The sequence below is a fragment of the Caloenas nicobarica genome, chromosome 5, assembly GCF_036013445.1.
Source record: "Caloenas nicobarica isolate bCalNic1 chromosome 5, bCalNic1.hap1, whole genome shotgun sequence".
Taxonomy (NCBI): domain Eukaryota; kingdom Metazoa; phylum Chordata; class Aves; order Columbiformes; family Columbidae; genus Caloenas; species Caloenas nicobarica.
The window spans coordinates 59,410,251-59,419,439 of NC_088249.1; the positions used below are offsets into that span (position 1 = coordinate 59,410,251).

The 9,189-nt window shown below is 41.7% G+C and overlaps 1 protein-coding gene across 12 annotated transcripts in view; it reads right to left on the bottom strand.

The window, feature by feature from the left end:
• The window catches only part of PPFIBP2 (PPFIA binding protein 2), a 108,422-nt gene extending 101,011 nt beyond the window's left edge, over positions 1–7,411 (bottom strand). For all 12 annotated transcript variants that reach the window (XM_065636539.1, XM_065636534.1, XM_065636533.1 and 9 more), the window contains exons 1-2: positions 7,333–7,411; positions 6,932–7,060 (exon numbers count right to left, since the gene is read on the bottom strand). The gene's annotated coding sequence lies outside the window, so the exon portion shown is untranslated. The remainder of the gene's footprint in view (positions 1–6,931; positions 7,061–7,332) is intronic.
• Positions 7,412–9,189: the final 1,778 nt, after the last annotated feature.

The following is a 9,189-nucleotide window of genomic DNA, read 5'->3' on the forward strand; positions in this document are numbered from 1 at the left end:
GGTAAAATTACTACTTTAGATACATTCAGCTTACTACATTGAAGAACACTTTAATTCAATAAATACATAGCTAACCATTTACAACTGAGACTTTTAGGTTTAAAATAATCTGTACTAAAATATTTATATATATACTTTTTATTATAGAAGACTACTTTAAAGAAAACTATTTATTTGACTAATTTTGATTTTTTCAGACGCAATTAACACATTCTTTAAGAGAATTACATATCCTGCTTTAATCGACAGTTTACAACCAGTCTGCATTTCTGGTCAATGTAAGGAGCTCTGAATTTTAAGATTTGTTCTTCCCTTCTTGAAACAATTACTAAAGTACGTATTACAAAAGAGCTTACAAAACGTGCATTACTTCTATATGTATATGTGCTTACATAGCACTTGAATAAACGTATCTTAAGTTCAGCTAGAGGAGTTTTTATTGTTTGGAAGGGGTGGTGTTATTTTGTTTTGATTTTTTTTTGCATGTTTGTTTTTAGTAGTAAGTACATTTAATGCACAATCAACAAGGGTAGCTGGGGTCTTTGAGTACCTCAGTTGAAGCTCTTACCACATTTCCTATGGTCTCACTGTTTCTGAAGTTACTTATGCGTGTCCTGAATCAACCTCAAGACCCAGTGACTTGTTTTGCCATTTTTTCTCCTGGTCTGCTGAGTGACCATAATCTGCCAGTGAAACTGTTTAGGGAATGATGGTACAGCCAGTGGAAAAAGACCCATGTGTATGTGATGTTTCACTTGTACCCTCACTGCAAAGTATATAGAGAGGTTACAATCATAAATAAACCAAAGCACAACTTCATACCTTTGGTTGGGCATAAAACCTTGAAAAAATAAGTTTTCCACATGAAAGAAATTAATGGAATTAATACTAAACTTCAGCTAAGAGCTTACGTTAACTGTATTGTGAAGATCTGCACTTAAACCTAATGAGAATAGTTTTATAAAGCATATCTGAGTGTTATCACAGAATAATTGAGTCACAGAACAGCTGAGATTGGAAGGCACCTCTTCAGATCACCTACTTCAATTTCTAAGAGCTTGTTTTTGTTAGTATATAGGTTAACATTTGCTGGAATGTCACCAAGACACTGAATGTATAGGACAAAGATGGTTTAACAGAAATTTCATTATGAACTACAGAATGATAGAACATTTTAAGTAAAAGACAGAGAAGTCTTATGCAAGAAAATCTTACTACATCCCCTGTCTAATACTCCACACAGCAAATACCATCCAGGTGAAATGCAAAAACTTTGCTTTCCAGGATGGTTTATGCTGGTGTTCTATCTATTTAAGATGTTGGATTTACCTCCCCAAGGTTTTTGCTAGAGAAATTTTTTTCTCCAGAGAGAAACATCAAAATACTTCCATTTAGGAGCTGACTGGATGACATGCATAGTTTATCATCATCACAGAAACACATTCATAAATCTTACTGGAATGTCATTAGAATAAGATGTTCAGATTACGAGTTATTAAAGCAGATGCTACCATCTGTGCTGTATGGTAGTGGAATAAAAATATGATTCACCATATTCAAGGGACACCTGACAAATATTTTCCCCTGTCAAACTACGGCTTCCAAAATGAACTTTGGGTTGAAAATAGTGCAAATTGAAAACAAAATTACTTCTTTGTATGAGCAGATAGAAACAAGAAGGTAGCCCCAGCTAAGCCACCTCTGAATGTGGAGACCAACCAGACTTGTTTTCAGAAAAGGACAAAGTGAAACAGCAATTCCCATACTGTCAGTGCTTGAAATCCAGATCAGAATTCAGCATCTTAGATTTATCTTTAGCAATTACTTTAACTGGCAAACAATCTGTTGATCTTAAAGAGTATGAAGACATAGCCAACAAGTGAATCATTCTCTATGAATATTCATACATATTACATCATTGCTTTAATGAAAACAAAACTCCCAGTCGGCATTTGATAAGCAGGGCTTGTAACAGAGCCAGGCTTTGGACCTTTCTACTCCATCCAGCATGTCTTGACTTTGAGCCTTTGGTTTTATTTCACCCCTCCAGTCTAATTAAAGATTTTGCCGAAGGAGAATCAGGCCCGCTGATCTGTTTTCTCCAAATTCACATCTGCTTCAGGAAACCATCATCAACTTGGAACCACATCACTGGGTAATGTGCAAAAGACTTCTCATACAATCAGCAGTTCACACTCTGTCATTGCAACTTTTTGGAAGTCAGATCCACCATTGACCATTCCAGGCATGTTGTCTGTCACATACTATCTGGTCACCATCACGTTTCTTATCTTTTTCCCTTTCTAAACCACAAAGAGCTCTATTTTCCCCTGTATTCAATTATCAACTTTTATTTCAGTTACTTCAGGTTTTACCTGGATAATTCAGTTAAACAGATGAATGTATATTTTTATGTGGATATAAAATAAACATAAGAATATGTTTTATTTATCACATAAAGCCGAGAAAAACACTAATGGCTCCCTATTAGTTTACTGATTTTTATGGGTTATTCTTTGGACAAAACTCATCATGATAATTTTGAAGAGCATCATCATTATCTCTTGTTCAGTTTGAAACAGCCATAGTAAGAGCTTTAAGAAAATATGCATTCACACACTGAGCATCTGTGCTACTTCCATTTTTCTGTATAAATATTAAGGAGTATGTGAAATCTCGTCAGTACAGGATATGGAAATTTCACTTTACTAGTGGAAGGAAAAAAAACCCCACCAACAAAAAAACTTAAGAAATTAATTAAGAAAAAATGAAAAACACAACAGAAAAACACCTAGAATGTCAAGAATAATTTTCACAGTTCCATCTGTTAGTATGGGAACTTTGGTTGTTATTCCTTCTATAAATCAAAACACTTATCTATGAATTTCATTTAGGATACCGTACTACTTTACAACTGTAAGGGCAAGAAACTGATCTAGATTCAGTGCACTTAGGAACATATTTAGTAAATAATTAAACTGACTCATGCTCCCAACAAGAAAGCTATAAAAAACTTCAGAATGGGAGTGCACTGTGGCCTTGGAAATGGACTATTTGTCCTAAATAAGAATAGCATTCTCTCCAAGACTATGCTGAAAGATGCATCCTACATAACTGAGATTGTATTATTTCTTTGATGAATTTGAGAAGCATGAAAGGGAAACTGCATGTAAATACTGTCTTCTGCATGTGAAGATACCAAATGTTCCTCTTTAATCACTACAAAAATATACATCTCTTCCTGCTCAGCAGCTTTGAGTTACAGGTCTTCCAGAAATACTAAGTAAGGTACACAATATTCATATCAATCTGGCTCTACAGGTTATCAAATTAGAGTTTAAAATCCAGCTCATGATTACGGTCCTTTAAACCACTACATTGTAACTTGGCAGATGCACAGTATAAACATAAATTCCACAAATTGACCTAGACTGGCAACAGTACCATTAGGATTGACTTTTTATGTTTCTTTCAGAAAGGAATTATCTTTGTAATTTAACTTCTTTGTTCTCTGCATCAATGAATTGCCAAATAAGAGCCAAGTGCTATTAGGAAATGGTTTTATAGTAAATAAACACATGAAGATGCAGGGAAACAACAATAACACAAGACTTGAAAAAAAATGTTGCGCTAAAGCGTATAGGTAGAGGCATCTAGCTACAAAAAAGTATCTTTATTTTGTTGTTTAATGTGCATCTATTTAAATGTCGAACTATACAATACTGAAAAGGGGTGGCAGGAAGAATTCCAAGCTGTCACAGTTTATCAAAGTCTCAAAGACTTTATCACCTCAGAGCTGGTGCTTAGACAAAGTTAAAGAACAGATTGCCCAAAGGTAGGAGTCTCAGCTTCTTTCTCTCTTTGAAGTAACAGGTGAGTTGACAGTACAGAAGAGACAAGAGCAAACGAGAAAATTTAGAGAACTTAAAGTAGTTCATGGCTTAAACTTTCCACTTTTTGAGAGATCACATTACTGAAGCTAAATGATTTCATATGCATCTACAGAACTCTGGTGATTGATCATGTGTGCCTCCAAGGGCAGCCACTGCTGGCAAAACTTTGTTCGGTAGCTTAGGAGAATTTCCAGACTATTTCTTGAGAAGTTGAATTCACTGAACTCTGAGCATGAGGTAGCAAACTGACATGATAAACATCTCCAAAAATTTGAATGATACAGCTTCAGTACCAAACAAATTACTTCTGAAGGTTGTCACCTACTGCCCTAAATAATGTCATCTTCTGTCACATTACTATTTCTACACTATTAGGTATTTCTGGAAAATGAAGAAAAGCTTTGCTTGGTACAGTACGTTGAATGATAACATGTTTGCATCTATCCTGAGTGATCATTATCACAAAATGCATTTCCTTATGCATCATTTCTCTGCTTCGATAAAAACTAAATCCTCTGAAACATAGTAGAGATATCTAAAGCAAGAAGTGGTTTCATCCTATTCCTGTAAATATCTTTTTTGGGGAGAGGTGGAAAGGGGGAAGGTAGATTTTTGCTAAGTAGCAAAGCTCCACTGAGGCTCTGCATCACCTACATGAGCATAGTCCTTTGCTGATCTTAGCAGGTCAAGGCCCTCATTTGTTTGAGCAGAAAGGCTCAAACACATCCCTAGGTGTGGGGAAAGGGAACTAACTATCTGGACTGTCTCTGAACAGTCTAATAAGAGTGAGAGGAGTGTCTAGGGATAAGTTCTGTACAGGCTTCTGTGGGAGTTTGTTTGTTTGTTTGTTTGTTTTGAAGAGAGAGAGACACCAGAATGAGGCAAACAGGAAACAAGTAAATGAGGGCTAGAAGCAGAGCTGCACCTGGGAAAAAAAGGTGGGTCACTGTCTTTTGGCCTTTTTCATTTTCCCATGTTTTGCACTCATAGCACATTCTCACTCTGACTTTGCCCCTTCTTTGCTGACTTTATCAAAGTGTTCAGGGAAGGTGATTCCTAAGATCTTCACTTACTCTTTCCCATCTGTTCTCTTCTCACCCTCCATTCAAACACACTCTACCACATTAAGTCACATTACGCTGTCTTAGCACCTGCGTGGACAGTCTAGAAAAGCACTTCTCTAGTCTATGCCTACACTACTGTATTCTCCCTTTGTTTACAGATACAGACACTCTGATCACTTTTCCACACAGCTGTTACCACCTTAACAAAGATGAAATAAGATACAGGAGGAGTGAGAGGAGGATAGTGCGTATTATCTCATCTCTAGTTATTCCTTCCCTACTTCCTTCCTGTCCCCCATGCTTCTAGCATAATCCTAAATGTATGAGATTGCTGGAGTGAAATAAAGATGGTAGCAGCAGTGCCCTCTGCCACCATTCCTCTAATTCCATAACTTCCTGGGGCAGGAGATGAAAGCACAAGGGAACACGGAGCCAGGGAGCAATGCTCCCAGCTCAATTCCTACCACGCTTCAGCCACACAGATTAATCAGTTTCTGCCCCCTCCCTTTAATTTGTCGCTTTTCATAGGGCAGAGTCCTAGATGTATAATAGATAAACTGCTATAAGTTTTGCCAAGACACTTCATCATTACCTGGCTTAGGTAAACAAAGCATTTAAGTTTTCAAAAGTGATGCTAACATTAGTTTGAAACAGGCATATCATGCATGTCTATGACAGATACAAACAGCAGCAGCCAGTGGCAAGATCAGTCTTGAGCTATCCCTCAGCTTAAGGGTTATTATTTGGGACTTGAAATTATGTTGTACATTACAAATTATATCATAACTTTTTTTACATACTATTTTCCTCTCATATTCTGGTACCAAGCTATACTTGTCCTGAAGACAAACCTAAGGTTATTTTGAGTTCTTCCTCTAACTCATACTGGGTTTCCTTTAGGTTCAAGAGGCCCTTACAATTGCCTCCAACTGAAACTATCAGCAAATAGAGGGTAAATCCATATCATTTAAAATCAACCCATATGTGCTTAGGTTTGTCACAATTTGTCCTTTCACCCTCCTGGTATACTGAGTTATATATACTCCAAGCATTTCTGCGTTTGGGAGATACAAGGAAGCATAAAGATTTATTGGTTTTACCTAAGTTCATACAGCAGATCCAAGTCAAAGTCAGGAACTCAAGCAAATATCTCAGTTAACCTTGAAAGCTGAAATTCAGCCTTTTTTGCTCTCCCATCTACTCTTTCCACATTTCCATACAAGTTTCAGAATGAAGCCGTTCATACACCTGTTCACATATTGCTCTTTAAAAAAAAAAACCAAAACGAACACAAAACAAAAACAAGGAAACCCCTCCCGCCCCCCAACCCACAGAAAAGTGCCCCTTACTGTTCCCCCTCCTGCCAAAACCCTGCAATTAAAATCTGAAATTACAGGAGACCTTTATGACACCATGTGTTGTGCATGCAAATCTTTAAAAGCACGAATAGCAATGCATCTATATACAGCCAGATCCACGGTTACTGACCTACCAAATTAATACTTAACATCTTATTTTGCCCCATGCAAAAGTGAACAAGTGATCACACACAAAGGGGTCTTATTCCTTATCATTCTTGTAAATGTTGAGGGGGAGGTATTTTTATCATAGTAGCATGATAACGTGAGTGCTGAATGATGAAACTGGAGATCACTTGACATCTCCTCATACTTTTACCTCCCTTATCTCTGTGCTGGTAAAACCGCCCATAAAGTCACTTTCATCTTCCAGCTGTTCTTTTCTCATCAGCCTATTAAATATCTTATTTCTCCCACATACCTCTTTTCTGCACTAATTTTCAATTACAAACCTGGGAGAGAACAGCTGGCTTCCCCTTCAGAAACCTGGCTGCAGCTGGATGTCATTACTGACAGCTGAGTTTCTGAATCGACTGCTCTATGTCAATAAACCGGTTTATTTACTGAGCTCAAGTTTCAAAGCTTTGCTCACTGGGAGAATAAATATTTAACTTACAGGAGCCGCGTGTATTTAAGTGTCTTCTCAACGGTATGGAGTCCTTAACTCTCACAGCGATACCAAAGTATGTAAAAAGGAGAAGCAACAGGCGTCGCAGTCACATCCGCAGCAGCGTTCAAGGATCCCCTTTTAAAAAACAACCCGAGCGCCTCAGAACCCGCCAGGAGCCTCAGTGCCCCGCTGCCCTGCCCGCCGCTGCCCTCGACCCAACCGCCGCGCCGCCTCAGGACAGCCCGGCCCGGCGCTCCGCCGCCTCCCCGCCGAGCCCGCGCCCGAAGGGACACCCGAAACGCCCGAGCAGCGGCGCAAACCCTGCCCGCGGAGGCAGGACCCTTCCGCCCCGCACCCTCCCACGCAGCGCCGCCCCCGCCTCGCACCGCCCGCCCGCGGGGACCGACCTTGGCGGCGGCAGCGCCCGCCGGGCTCCGCTCCGCTCCCCCCGCGCTCCGCCAGGTGCGCCGCGCGGCGGTTGGCGCTGGGCGCGCGCCCCCAACCGCCCTCTCAGGCGCGCGAGGGCCGCGGCTCGCGCAGCCCCCCCGCGCCATTGGCTGCGGACACGGGGACCGGCGCTGCCACCCCCACGTGACAGGAGCGGCGCGGGGCAGAGAGGGCGCGCGGGCAGGTGCGCAGGGGCCGCGGCCGGAGCGCGCGGGGGCGGGATCCGCTCAGAGCCGCCCGGGGCGCCCCCTCGCCGCGGCTTGGGCCCGGTGGCAGCTCACGGGGCGCTTCGGGACAGCCGCAGCAGGTCTGGCCCGCGCAAAGACGCGCCCCTGCGGAGCGCAGGGCGGGAGCGGGAGGCTGGCAGGCAGGTGCGTACCCTCCGGTTCCCCGCAGCACCGTCGGGGCGGGCGCGGCGGCACCTCAGCCCGGGTGCGCGCACCTGTAGCCGCGCTCCGCCAAGCCCTCAAGTGAGCGTAAAACCAAGGCTGCCCCGAGGCTCCGCAGCACGGCCCCGTCCCTGGCAGGACGGACAGTGGTGGCGAATCCTTTTTCAGGGTTTGTGGTGGGTTCCTGGCCGGCACCCCATGGCCTCCTACCCTGCAGCACGTCCGCTGTGCAGCTGCGGCGGTCCCTGGTTCCCCGCAGGGACTGCTGGGCTCTGTCTGGCCGAGCTGCCGCCTTCCAGCCCTGCTGCACGGGAGTCTTTCCGAACACCTCATTGCAGAGGTGAAAACGGGTGTTATCAGCCCTTCGGGGAATTTCAGTGTGAAGAGAAGAGTTTGGACAGCTTGCCCCACCCCTGAACCTCCCCAATTTCCCATTTTTATTCTTTCTGTCGTTATTTACTGGAAGTAGAACAGTTGATTAAAACTATGTTGTTTTGCCTAGTGCTACCAGACGTATTTTTGGTGCATATTTCTACATACCAGGGATTTGCTAGGTTAACAAAAGTGTTATTGAGAAAAGCAATACTCTTTCTCTAAAGATTTCAAAGGTATTTTCATACTTAAAGCACTTATCTATTTTAATTCTATTACTAAAACAACAGCACAGACTATTTATATAAGTCTTGTGTTGTATTTCTGCTTACTCCTGTTTTAAAAACATTCTCTGATGCTGTGCTTATGATTGCAAAAATGTCAAGTAGAGGAAGTCTCCAAGGAAGCAAAAACATAAAACAAAGACTCGCACCTTTCCCAAAAGGTGCAGATTTTTCTTCTGTCTGTAAAGATTCCAGGATTGCTTCTGGAAATGTGAAAAGTGCTGCAAGTTATGGTCATTGGGAGTTTACTGGTCACTTTGAGTACCTTGCTGATCCAAAATCTGATGAGGGTTCCTGTTTTGTTTTCACCTAGACCCATCATCCCACTTGTGTGATATCGACACAGCTCTTTCACAGCACTTATGTGCTGAGTACTTCTGATTGTGTCAGTTTTCTAGGGAGTTGGCTAAACAGCAGCAAACATTTAGCAGAAAGTGAGATAAAGAGTTTCGAGTACTTGTAACATTGTCAATGTAATTAAAACACACTTTTCGCTGTTTGTGGAGTGGTTGTATATCAACCATCACTGTTTACTGTCTTCCCTCTGCGATGATGTTGACTTCCATCTAAACAGTCTAAGCATGTTTAAGATACACGATGTTTTAATGTAATTCTATTACTTATGACAATTGTTCTCAATTTTAGAATTTCCTTTTGCCTAGTGTCAGTTCGTACTGGATTTGGAATGTTGAAACATTTTATTCCCTGTTACTAACTGACGTACTCTGTGACCTCGTGAAGGGTTATGTGTGATTTCAGTTGTCTTTTAAGC